Below are 13,447 nucleotides of genomic sequence, written 5' to 3' on the forward strand. Positions count from 1 at the left end.
AGACATTGGGGGGCTGGAGGTGGGGTAGGGAGGTGAGGGGGGCAGGGAAGGCCTTGGGGGGGGCTGGCAGGAGGGCAGAGGGTTAAGGACGTAAAGTGATTTTAAGTTCCCTACGTGTTTTAAAATCCAGGCGCGTGAGAAAGTGGCCTGGAAAATTCGATGCGACTCGACAGGCACGAATAGACCTGGAGGGGGAAATAATTTGGCCACATAACCCTGGAGATAAAACACCCTCGGCCGCTGATTTTCACAGCCCCCCTCAGCCTGACATCTTCAGCTGCAGCCCAGGCGTTCCCAACTGGTGTCACTCGGAGTCCTCAAACGCCGAAGGCGCTTCCTTCGGAGTCCTCAAAAGCCAAAGGCTTCAGCTTCTCCTGCCAGAGAAACCTCTCCCACCGCGTCACACGGCTTGCTTGCCTGCGGAGGATTTGCTTATCGACGCTGACGAGCGATTTAGAAGCCCGTGTCAGGGTGCAACTGGGGAGCAACTGCTTCAAAACGTCCTGGAGGTGCCACCGACCTTCCTGGCCGTCACGTTGTGTCAAGCTTTCTTGGCAGAGCCCCCCCTTCCCCGGGAGCATGCCGGTTATTTTGTCTTCTCCGAATGCTATACCTCTGCCGCCAAAAATGAACTGGTATCTCCTTCGACGAGATCCCCTTTTCCCTACCTCAGGTTTCCCCGAGAGAGGCACCTTCTGTTTCCTTACCCTGTGGCAATGTTTTTTCCTCTTGCAAATCCAGAGGATTTAGTCACCACGCTGTTTGGTGCCATGCCATGGTCTCTTATCCTCCGCTTTAACCTTAACCCTCACCCTCTCCCAACCTCGGCATCGCCTGCACTTTTCACAGTGTAGCGATGTCTCTTTTTTCCAGGGGACAACTCCCCAAGATTCCCTTTTTAGCATCATCGCAAACCCCTTCTCCATCAGCCCATGGCCTTTGCTGGGGTTCAGAGATCTAGGAGGCCCCTCTGAATTTCATGTGTTGTTCATGTGTCCTTAACTCCTTAATTTTCAGGTTTTGGAAAAGAAGCTGCCAGCTTGCATGTCTTGCAGACAGAGCTCCCGGCAAAGATACCACGTCCTGGTCCTTAGGGTTCGAGAACTGGCATCTAATTCTCCGAGCCTCTGAGTAAGTTGTTTTGGTTTTAGCCCATTTTCTCAGCATTTCTGGGGTGGGAAATACCACTTGGCAGAAGCCAAGCCCAGAATGCTCCTTACTAGTTAGACATCTGCCCCAGTCTGGGTTGTAATGCCCTGGAAATGTCTCATTTGTCTTTGTTAACTGTATTGAGCATTTAGGCAACTGACTCAGAGACATCTGAGACAGATCAGGTGAACAGCACTGTCAAAAACTATTTTCTCTCTGTTGACTATTAAAGAAAGTGCCAGACGACTAATTCAGGGAAAGGTCAACGATTTTAGATGTCTTTCATTAACTTCATGCTGCTTTAAGGCAGAGTTAACTGGTGAAAATGAGTCTTCTAGGGATATAGCTATGGGAGTGGTCTGCATTTTGATGCTTATTTGTCTGGTTTAAGGAAAACTTGTTGCAGAGCTCTGTAAAAAAAAAAAATTCCTTTCAGCAAAAGAAAAAAATTTCACTTTCAAATCTGTGTCTCATCACTGTGGGGGAAGCGGAAGAGCTGCATTTCTTTGAAGCAAGCTGAGATATATGGGGAGAGGCTAAGCTAGATGCGTTTCATGAGCTGGCTGGTTTGGGTTTTTTTAATAACCCAAAGTGATGAGAAAACCTGGCCACAGGAGGAGACTCTCTCTCACTTGGTCCTGGTGAGCAGCAGCAACAGAAAGGAAGGAGAAAAGCACAAGCTTATTTCACATTTCTCTCTATCTTAGGACAATGCAAACCAGAAATCGATGCTGTCCCTTTTTGGAGAGGGAAGATTTCTGCACAAACAGGAGTTCCTTGGGATCACCACGCATCCAAAATGCTCAGTGCTATCCACACCACTATCTATAGATGCTGAGCCCGCAGGTCCTCGCTCACAGACCCAGCTACCGTGTCCTCTAAACAACCCGCAGGAGATGCTGGCACCTCCGGAGGGTGGCCTGATGTCACCAGGTCAGACCTCTGTTTCTATTCCTCCTCTGGAGGATCCTGTTCCTGCGATGACTATATAGGGATCCACCAGCCCCCCCTTCCACCTCGGCATTTAAACTGGCTAAAATTAGGTGGTGGGAAGGTCCCTTCCCCGCTGCCAGCACAGCTGTCATGCCCATGACGGCTCTTCCAGCTCAGTGCAGACGCACAAAGCCTCCAGTGAGTCTGGGTACCTGCTTCCCAGGGCACTGCGGTCCCAGGACCTGCCAAAATCTCTAGCACGGATAACCCCCACGTACACAACCATCACAGCCCGCGTGCCCCGGGAGCAGAACAACCCCACTTAGGCCAACTTCAGCATTACAGAAAATCAACGTCAGGGTTCGGTAAGTCTTTTTTTTTTTTTTTTTTTTTCCCCCACAAGCACCAGAGAGGCAGGGAAAGCATAATTTGTGGGTATCCTATTCCTGGATGCCGGTCTGGCTGCACAGGCTCTTTTGCGAAAGGCTGGGAGATGCATTTAGAAAGCAGAAGAAACACGATATGTTTGTGATAGTTGGAAGAAGCCTAGAACAAAATGATCTTTCATTCCTGTACATGGATCTGATGATACTGAAAAACAGGAAAAGGATTAAAAGAATGAATCATATTAATTTTTTTTTCCTTTTAGGAAAATATCATACAGAAATAATTGGTGCCACTCTCCTTGCTCTGTTTATCTGTTTCTCTATAAACTTAGGTCCTTATAGCAGCGTTTATCTAACTTGGCTCCTAATAGCACCTACAGTTTATGAGAGTTGTTAATATAGCACAGGAGAAACATTCAATAATTTCCTTTCGAATATGATCCGATGCCTTTTCTCACCCTGGTTTCAGACTGGTCCATTTTACCTTTCCACAGCTGCAGCTCAGCTCCTTCAGGAAGGCTTGTTGTGTTCAGGACATTGGCAGGATTATGAACACAAAAGTGAAATTATGACGACTCCCCTGTCCAGTTTGAGTGATTTAGGAAGAAAAATTCTGTCATGAACTCTGCCCTCTTTGGTGTATTGATAAGGAGCAAGCAAAGGCCACAAAATCTGCACCCCTTCACCAGCCTACACCATCTGCCATGGCAATCTAAGCCTTTTTTATTAATAAGAAGAATCAATTCAAAACATTAGCCTGGACTAGAAATCACCACATACGCAGTGATGAGAAACAGAGCAGTAACACAGCAGAGGGGGGAAGCTCTTAGCATAATATTCAGTTTAAAACAAGCACTGCTTTTTTTGCCAAAAGAGGTGGTAGCACCACATCCTCCACATATGGGGCTACTTCTCATGGTGGCAATAGCAGTGATAAATGTTGTATTGAATAATTTGAGACATAGAAGGGAAATTAAGCTCATGCTCCTTTAGACAACTAAAATTAGATGTTTAAGACTGAGCTATTTGCCTTGGACCCCTTCTGTGGTCAGTGGGGTGATAGATGTTGATGGACATTCATCACAACTATAGTAGATTCCTCTTCCCTACCATTCATCCGGATGTAGACCAGAAAACACCTCAAATAACGAAGTCCAATAACTGGGAAAAAGTCTCTGTGACTCCATGGTTTTCTCCCTTACTGTGTTTACTCACATGGGCAAAAATATTCCAGGCACCAGCGCGTTTTCCCAGAAAACATGTTTTCCTCCACGCCGTGTCGCTGTAAAGGTCTGGTTTTTCCCTGGACGCGATGTTTTAATGATGTTCCCTCTCATCCCACCAGGCTGACAAAGCTCTTGGAGGTGGTTCTAGTTAGGAAGCAAATGTGATGATGGAGTCAGGTGCGTGAAAACATATTTATTAACAAAGCGCATGCTAAGTCCCGGTTCCTTTGGCACCCAAAAAAACAGCTTTGCCATGCCTGAGGGTGTTCAGTCCTTGCTCTTCTGGCTTTTGGGCTGCTTTTTCGATATTTCCCTAAGCCAGCTTTTCTAGTTTGATGCTTTTCTTGGCCGTTGATGAGTTGTGCTTGTTCAAGAAAGTAATATTAATGTTTAACTCCAGAGGGATGCAGCTGGGCTAGAGAGCCACTCTGGTTGTACCCACTGCGAAAAATATTTACTTTTTTTTTTTCCCCCCCTCTTTATTTCTTCTTTTTAAGGGAAAAGGAGTGCAGATCTTGGTAAGTGATTTTTCCTTCTTCCATCAAAACAAGTCTCATTAATATACATCTCCTATGACCTTTCTTGGCTGGGTGTGTGGCTTATTTATAATGTCACATATTCTAGACTACATTAGATAAACTCATAACCAGTGTAATTTGGGGAACGTTATAGTCAATAAGGAAAAAGAAAGTCAGTACATAATCATTTTTTTAAGGCAACTCCTCTAGTACAAAAAACCACAGAAGGACCCGCTGGAGGCTAAATTTTTTCTCTGTCTCTCTTTTAGAAGAATGGGATGCAAAAATCAGTAAGTGTCTGGTTTTTTGTGGGTTTTTTTTTTCCTTCTTCCCTCCCTCCCCCTGATGGTAAAACCTTGGTGCTGAAGGCTTGTACTAATATTACTTTATTTTAAGGGAAGTTAACAGAAGAGTTTGGTAAGTCATTCACCCTCCTTACGCATGCCTGGGTTTGAATGTGCATGTTTCTGCAGCTGTAGCATTAGCAATGACCAACATGTCTATATAAATTTCTCTTTATTTCATTTAGAAGAAAGTGACACAGAACTTGGTGAGTGTGGTTTTGGGGATTGTTGGGTTTGGGGTGGGGTATTTTTTTGCTGCTACTGAAGGTGGAAAAAGTTCCTTTGTATAGAGGATGGGCTCATGAAACCAGAATTGATCCTCCAGATCTTAAATTTATACCCAGATATAGTCAAGACACACAACTGAAGGAGAAGGGACCCCAACCATGGGTGCAGTATAAGCTATCTCTGTTACGCTAGGCATCTCGCTTTGGAGGAGACATGCTGTCTCTCTGCAATCCAGCGGCATTCCCTAATCTCTTCTTCGGGCTCTTCCTCGCTCGTAGAAGCATGTCGGAGGCAGAGAGCTCGCAGGACTAACCTGTATTTATTTCTCTATTATTTTTAGAGGAATGTGACACAGAAAATGGTAAGTGTCCTTCTTCCATTTAAAAGTTCTTCTGAATAATAATGCCCCTCAAAACCAAACCACCTCAGTCACGCATCTTTGGAATAAAATATTTTTTACAATACATACCTTTTTTTTTTTCTTTTTTTTTAAAGAAATACTTTTCTCTGTATTTGGGAATTTTTACTGTGATGCTCGGCGAGTTGTATTCTTTCTGCAAAGAAATACTTTGGGCAGGATTGCTATATGCAGTTTGTGCATATTTGTTCATTTCAGCTTCAAAAAGTGCAGAAATGGAAAGGTCTTAAAAAATAAAACTCATTGGAAATACCTGTACTAAATAGAATAAGTCTAGATAGGGATTGTTTTGTGTCTATAATACTAAGAACAAAATAAATATATGGAAGCGATGAAAAATAACTTAAAGCCATTTCCCTTCTCTCTCTCTGTTTTGGGGACACACACACAAAATGCAGAAATAGGTAAATATCAGTTTCTTATCTTGGTCCTATTGATTATGCTAAGGAGAGTTTTTGTTTAACGAACCCTGCATGAATACCCAGGATGCCACGTACATCCACAGTCCCATCTGCGCTGGGGGTCTGCCCTTGACCCTACATCATTATTTAAATGCCAAATCTGTAAATGACGAGCTCAAGGTCAGCCCAAGAACAGATTCAAGCAGTCCTTTAACATGCATCCCGATTTATTTCTCTGTTTTAAGGTGAACTTACAGCAGAAATTGGTAAGTCACAATTTAGCTCCCATCTGATACATTTCTGTATAGCTTTGAGTCGTGTTTCAGCTGATTTACCTGGGGTTTATTCCTTTTCTCTTACCTGTTGTTAAAAAAGCAAGAGGTATTTACATTTTTAACAAGAACTAATATTAAAAAAAGTCAACAGTACAGAAAACAGGGGGCTTGCAGGTTGCTCTAGCTAGGAAGGCAATAATATAGAGAATAAAGGGAATTTCTGAGCCAAAGACATGGATGAACATAGCCAGTGTGAAGCCCTGTGACATCGGACAGAGCCTTGGGGGATTTGGGGCTGTTGAGATCCAGCACGTGCAAAGTGCAGGACTTAATCCCTCTCACCTGGTACTTGGGTTTTGTAAAAATGCCTTTTCCAGTTCCCATTGTCCCATCTTTCATGGTAGATGTTGCAAAGAGGAGGAGATATGTTGAGCATTAGCTGCAGAATAGTTTTATTTTCTGAGCAAAAGAAGGACCAGAGAGGGTATGGTGCATCCCTGGAGGTCCTTCAGAAAACCAGTATTTATTTTTCTCTTCTTCTTTTTTTATTTTTTTTAGACACTCTGACTGCGGAGCTTGGTAAGTGGTTTCCTTCCTTTTTGTCTTTATTACACTGCAGGTTTTTAGGGAAAAGAGGTGGTTATTCCCCACACACACAGACATAACCCCACATATGTCCAATCTGGGCTAGAAATAAAGTCAATTAATTAAAAAAAACCCATAATTTCAAATTATAATCACCAGTAAACCCAAAATTTGGAGGCGGAGGATGATGGGAGGCTCACAAGCATGAGGGAGAGCTGGTGAGCACTTACTGACCATTGCTATTTCCTCTTTATTTTTTTCTTTTAGAGGAACGTGATAGAAAAATCAGTAAGTATAATTTTTCTTTTCTGGTCAAAGTAAAAGCCGCAGGCAATGCCAGATTGCCCCAAGGGCATCTGTGTGTTTCGGGTCTGGTTATTAAATTATTTTTTGAATATGTGGGAGGTTTGGGGTTTGTACCAAGCTGCAGAATTTGGGCTTTTTTGGCTACATGTCACCTCTCTAATCTAAAGTATAAAGGCAGCCCCATTTCCCTTATTCCCATCAGTGCCAAAGATGCAGGGACCGATTCTTTACCCGTAATATAAAGCTGTTGTCAGCAATCCCTTCCCTGTTCTTAATTACCAGCTTGTTGGTCTCGTTAGCATCAACGTGATGCCGTTATAATATAACTTGACCCTGGGGAAAGTCAAAGGCAGCGCAAGCCACGTTATCAGCCAGGTTGTGTTCACAGAGAAATAAAGGTTGATTTAAAGCTAATATTCATTTATTTCTTTTGGTTTAAGGCAAGCTCACATCAGACCTGGGTAAGTTTTATTTCATTCAAATGAAAATTATCCTTAATTATGCAAAAGTGCTGGGTATAAAACATTTTTTAAAAAATGGAGGATTTTGTGTTTTCATCTGCTTTAGGATGGGGTGGCTTATAGGGTGATTTTGTCCTTAATAAACCTTATTTTTAAAATATTGTAGGGGAAGGTGTCCGTGGAATAGAATTTCCATCAGGTTTGAGTTTTGTGGTGTGAAGACAGAGCGCTGCAGGAGGGGATGGGTGCAGGAGGAGTTGCTTTGCGTCTCTCTGTATTTATTGATTATTTCTTGTCTTTTAGGTGAATGTGATGCAAAAATCAGTAAGTGCAATTCCTCTTTCGATGAATGCCGAGGAGCGCACATGCCTGTCATTTTATCTTTGAAAATGGGAGTGGAGAGGGAGTTTCCTGCTGAAAACCTTAAAGTTTTTTTTTGTAGATTGAGTAACATTCACAACAAAGCATAATTTCAAAGTATAATCATCAGTATCAAGGCAGTCTTGGGGGGGAAAAAAGCAATGTTACTGATCTGAGCGCTCTAGGGATGCTATAGAGCCATACACAGAGAAGAAGGAAATATTTAATAATAATTTTTCCACTTCTTTCCTTTCTAGAGGAACGTGATAGAAAAATTAGTAAGTGTCATTCTTCATTGTGCTTTTGGGGTAAACCCCCTTTGTTTTGGGGGAGGGGGAGCCTCTCTGATGCCCTGTCCTTGAAAAGTGGCAAATAAGAAAATGTTTTCCCCAAGTTTCAGCCTGGGCTTCTGCATTTCCCACAGAGAAAAACCACCCAAATAAACACAAATATTATTTTTTCTCTTTGCAGCCAAGCTCACAGCAGAAATACGTAAGTCCTTTTCTTTCTTTTCAAAACCAAACCAATGGTTTGAGGCTTAGAAACCTCTTTTCTAGGGTCAATTTTTGTTGCTTTACTTGAACTAATACCGATTTTTTTTTTTTCCCCCCTCTTATTTCAAAGGCAGACTCACCGCACTGCTTGGTAAGTCCGATTTTTGTACAAAACCTCCTGTGAGGGTTGTTTTCCTTAAATCTTTGCATGATTTTATGCAATGACGTTGGGGGAACCTTTGGAGTCCTTGGTCCAACCTCCTGGTCCTCCCCGGGGCTCGTGCCGAGGCGAGACCACGTTGCCTGGGGACAACCTCAGCTGGATGCGGCCACTTTCTATCCAGACCGAGTCGGGCTTTTCTGTTGTTCCTTACAAAAATGTGAACTCAATGTGCGGTTTTGGGGGGGTTCTTTAATAAAATATAATTAGAAAACTGAGCAAAATCAGTTTTGCAGCAGACAGTCTTTGAGCTTTGGCTTCAGGACCTGTCATCCTGGGGGAAGAGAGCAGTGTAAAAAAACAACCAAAAAAATGCTGGCTTTTATTTTTAATTTCTTTTTCTTTCAGGGGACCGAGACTCGAGGCTTCGTAAGTGACACTCTCCTCCTGACATGTAAAATCTTGGTCTAAAGGGGGTCATCCTCACTGGGCTGGTGTGTTTCCAAAAGGGTCTCTCCTCCTCAGCACCAGTTTTCTCATTTTTCCTGCATTTCTGAATTCAACACCTTACATCGCTCCTAAATGGATGTATTGCCAGAATTGGTGGTTTTCCTCACTATGATATGATATATTCACTATTATAATATATTATATTATATTTACTGTTATAATACAATATATTATACTCACTATTCTTTTTTTTATTTTATTTTATACTACCAGGCTATACATATTTTATACTATTACACTATACATTATATTATTTTCTAAAACACTATGTGAGTTTAAACCTGAGAATTATTTACACTGTATCCAGAGAGGAGAGAGAAACATCTATTTAAAATAAACTTGTTATTTCTCTCTTTTTAGGGAAACTCACTGCAGAACTTGGTAAGTAATTTTCTTTCCTGTATTATGGGGAAAGGGCAGCCAGAGGCACTGAAAACTGATCGGTATCTATTTTTCTTTATTTTCTTTGTTTTTTGTAGCAAAATGTGATGCAACAATTAGTAAGTGACATTTCCTCGTACACCTCAAGATGGTTTGGTTGGTGTTTCAGCAATGAAGGGATGCGGGAATTTCTTAAACTAAATCTGGGTCTTCAGAAGAAATGATCTCTTGGGTTTCAAGGGCTGGGGGAGCCTGAATCCAAAGTTCAGGGGGAAAAAGGAAAATATAATGCGGGGCAAATTCCCATGTGAGGAGCCGAGATGGGCTGGAGAGGTGCAGGTTTGACTCGTGTTGTGGCGTTCGGGAAATCTAACAGGAACTAATGTTATTTTCTGTTTTAAGGGATATTTACGGTGGAGCTTGGTAAGTCCATTTCCTTCCTTTTGCATTTTTTATTAGGTTTTTAAAAAAATATTAAATTTTTAATAACTAATACATTGCAAACAAAATATTAGATTGTATTTTTAAAATACAATTATAAAAACAAACCCCAAACTTATTTCTGCCTGTTTTCCCTGTGTTTCAACCACCTGGAGAAAAACAGCATCTTAAAGGCAGAAGTAGAGAAGTGTTAAATCCCAAAATAATTAGAAATGGGAATAACATGGGCTAGAGCAGAAATCATCTTGTATTCCAAATTATTATAGATGTAACGTGTGAACGGCAGAACCACGAGAAATAAGACACGATTGGTTTTTTTTCATTCATTTTTAGGAGAGCGGCACACAAAAATAGGTAGGTTTTCTGTTCCCCTGCCCAGCAAATCTCTGGATGAATTTCTCAGCAGGAAATCAGACCATCCATTGCCTGTGTATTTACAGGAAAATAAAAAAGCCTTGCCTTAAAACTTAACTTTTATGTTTTTACCCTCTTTTTTCAGGTGAACTTACTGCAGACGTCGGTAAGCCATTTTCCCGTTAATCTTGATTTTGGTGGAAATTATACGTGAAGATAGGCACCGAGTAATGTAATAATCATTTATTTCGGTTTATTTTTAGGGGACTGCAATAGAAAACTTCGTAAGTGCCTTTTTGTAATTGTGAGAATTAACGCTGAGAATTTTGTCATCTATTATGTCATCAATAAGAGAGGAACGTCATGAAATTCCTGTTTTGGTTTTTTTTTTTTTCCTCTATTTTAAGGGCAACATGCAGCAGAACTTGGTAAGGAATTTCACTGTTTTGCTCAAAATGGATTTTTTTTTTTTTGCATATCTGAAGTTTTTAAGGGGATAATTTCTATTTTAATCAAGTTTAGCAGTATGTATGCACAAGCTAAGATAAATATATTCCATAATATATTTTATTGTATGATAGATTATATGATAGATATTCCACAAAATACAATTTCCGAGCAACATTATAGATAGAAAAACAGCTTCAGAATAAACCCTTGGCAGAACTTGACTTCAACACTTGTAGATCACAACTACGCACTAATTTGTTTTTATTTCTTTATCATTTTTAGAGGAACGGGACGAGAAAATCAGTAAGTATCGCCCTGCTTTGCGAGCCACGTGGCCGGGCTCAACGTTATCCTTGCAGCTCATTTCCTATTTTTATGGATGAGCTCATAGGCAACACGAGCTCGTAACTGCCCAGGAGGAAGGGAATAAATATAAAATATGGGCTGCAGACAGCAACAACCAAACCTGCAGAGCAGAAGAACCTGAGTGACAATCAATACTTGCTTTTTTTGCCAGATCAGGCATTTTCTTTCCTCCTGTAAAAACCCATTGGGATGCTTATTGCATCACATTTGGATTCGCAGGGTTGCTTGAGCCTGTTTTTCACCTGCAGGTATTCATTTAGCCAAGGCTTGATGCATGTTTAAGCAGCAGGCAGTGATGGTAGTAAAAAGAATAAAATCATTTAAAGACCCAAAAAGCTGCACTGATAATGTAGGGACACAATGTGAAGACAAAAGCAGTGATTCCTTGTTATTTATTCCCCCCCCCCCCCCTTTTTTTTTTTCTCTCTTTTAGAGGAAAATGAAGTGGAGATAAGTGAGTGTCATTTTCTATGCTTTGTGGTTTGTGTGGGGCTCTTGCTTAACCCAAATGCTGAAGAAGCAGTTGATTTAAAATCCAATATACACAATAGAAAAGGGTTTTCTCTGTAGAATTTCCCTGAGAAAGCCATATACGGGAGTGAGAAAAACAAGAATTTGGGGCTTGAATGGTCCAAGCTATTTCAGTTCCTTGCTAAAGAGTAAAAGTGAATGGGAAGGGGGGTGGAGTGAAATAAAAATTATGGTTTTCCAATGCCCCAGTTGTGGGATGGGGTCGGGGCTATGCGTGGGACCCCAAATTCTGCCACTGTCAAATTGGCTTCAGGCTCAGCCAGGGAACAACCCCAGCATGTCCAAGATCTTTTTAATGTATATTTATTATGTTTACATTTATATTTTATAATATATTTATGTATTATAAATATATATAATTTATGTTATAGACAGGAAAATAACAATAGTAGTAATTTTATATTATATATTTATCATTATAAATTGTATAATATATATAATTCTGGTGTTATAAAGTTCTGCTTTGAACTCATAAGTCTTTCTCTGCTTTAAGGGCGCCTTACTGAGCTGCTGGGTAAGTGCATTTCCTTCCCATCCCCATCTATAAATTCAGCATACAGACGGTGCAGATGCTGCCGGGTTATTTGGTTGCACCGATGGCTTTTTTTCATCTCTTTTAGCAGAAGTACTGCTACGCCAAAAGCAGCTATAATTTATCAAAATGTAATTTGGAAAAAATAACAGCTAGGAAATACAAGATTGCTGGAGTCAAGGCTTCGAGAGAGGTGCTTTAGCAAAGTCCCGCAGAAAAAATGGTAATAATTTCTATTTCTGTTTGCAGAGGACCGGGATTCGGAAGTTCGTAAGTCTATTTGTGCATCTCGGAGAAGTGAATCCTCTGTGGGAAGCGGGATCCCCTAAAATGGGTTGTGCTGGTGCTCACTTTCACCAAAGAAATATGTTTGATTTAATTATTAGTTCAAAAATGTATGTATATTTGGAGAAAATACTCCATGAAATATATCAGGTCTTAGAAGAAAATGTCCTGGAGATCTGATTCTCTGTCCTAAATTATTGGAAGAGTCTCTGTTCATTTTTTATTTGCAAGATTTTATCGCATGGATTTTTTTCTTGCCCTTCCATGGAGCAATATGCACGAAATTTTAGAATCTTGCCCTGCAAGTGTCCTCGATGCAGAAATAAAAAGAGAACTATCCGTAGTTGAGTGTGCATAACCAGTGCTTTTTTTGCTAAGCTGGGTGACTCTCTTCTGCAGAGCTCATATGTAGTAAAAATCTAAAATTGGAGAAAAACAGGGTTTTATGCATTTCTATTCCTTTTTTTTTTGTTTCCTTTTTAGGAAAACAGAATGCTGTCATTAGTAAGTGTCATTCTTCCTCTCTGAGAAATGCGATGCTTGGGGGTCACGAGCAGGATGATGTTGCTGCTACTGTTTTGGCTTAGTATTTTGGTCAAAATACCATAAATTAACTGAATTAAGTAAAAAAAAAAAAAAGGTGAATTAAGAGTCATGACAGTATCTGGCCACGTTAGAGGATTTGGTTACCTTGAGTTCCCCCGTCAAGACCCTCTCATATCCATGGGAAGGAAAAACACTGATGAGAACAAATTTTATTTTCTCCTTTTTAAGGAAAATTAACGGAAGAGCTTGGTAAGGCATTTTTATTCCTTTTACAAAACTGATTTGGGATTTTTTTGGTGGGTTTTGTTGCTTTTTCTTATAATTTGGGTTGGCTGGTTGTATATAGTTTTTGAGATAACTGTAGAAGCAGATGGTGAAAGGGCTACTGCAGGTGACTTTTAAAAATAAAATAGTAACAGATAACAATAACGCACAAAAAAAAAATAGCAATGGAATAGAAATGAGCTTGTATCCCGATACAAAAATCTGCGGTACAAAAAGAAAATCTGTGTTTCACCTTTTTCTTTTTCTCTTTTCTTTTTGTTAGAGGAATTAAAGGATCAGAAAGCTGGTAAGTGATATTTTCCTGCTGTTCTAAGAAATTTAGAAAGTTCAAGAGTGTTTGTAATTACGTATTTTATAATATATTAATATTTATAATATATTATTTACTTTACTATGTTTGTGTGTGTATATATTTAAAAAAAAAAGTGTGTGTGTGTGATATATGTGTTAATTTCCAGACTAAAATGTAATTTAATTATGGGACTGAAACAAAATCTATGGGAGTCATGATTTTTTTTTTTT

At 40.3% G+C, this 13,447-nt stretch overlaps 1 protein-coding gene across 1 annotated transcript in view; it reads left to right on the forward strand.

Moving 5' to 3' along the window:
- ZNF473 (zinc finger protein 473) overlaps window positions 1-13,447 on the forward strand; it is a 157,479-nt gene that overhangs the window by 121,762 nt on the left and 22,270 nt on the right. The window lies entirely within an intron of this gene.

This window comes from Haliaeetus leucocephalus, unplaced genomic scaffold, assembly GCF_000737465.1.
Source record: "Haliaeetus leucocephalus isolate CR32 unplaced genomic scaffold, Haliaeetus_leucocephalus-4.0 Scaffold267, whole genome shotgun sequence".
Classification (NCBI taxonomy): Eukaryota; Metazoa; Chordata; class Aves; order Accipitriformes; family Accipitridae; genus Haliaeetus; species Haliaeetus leucocephalus.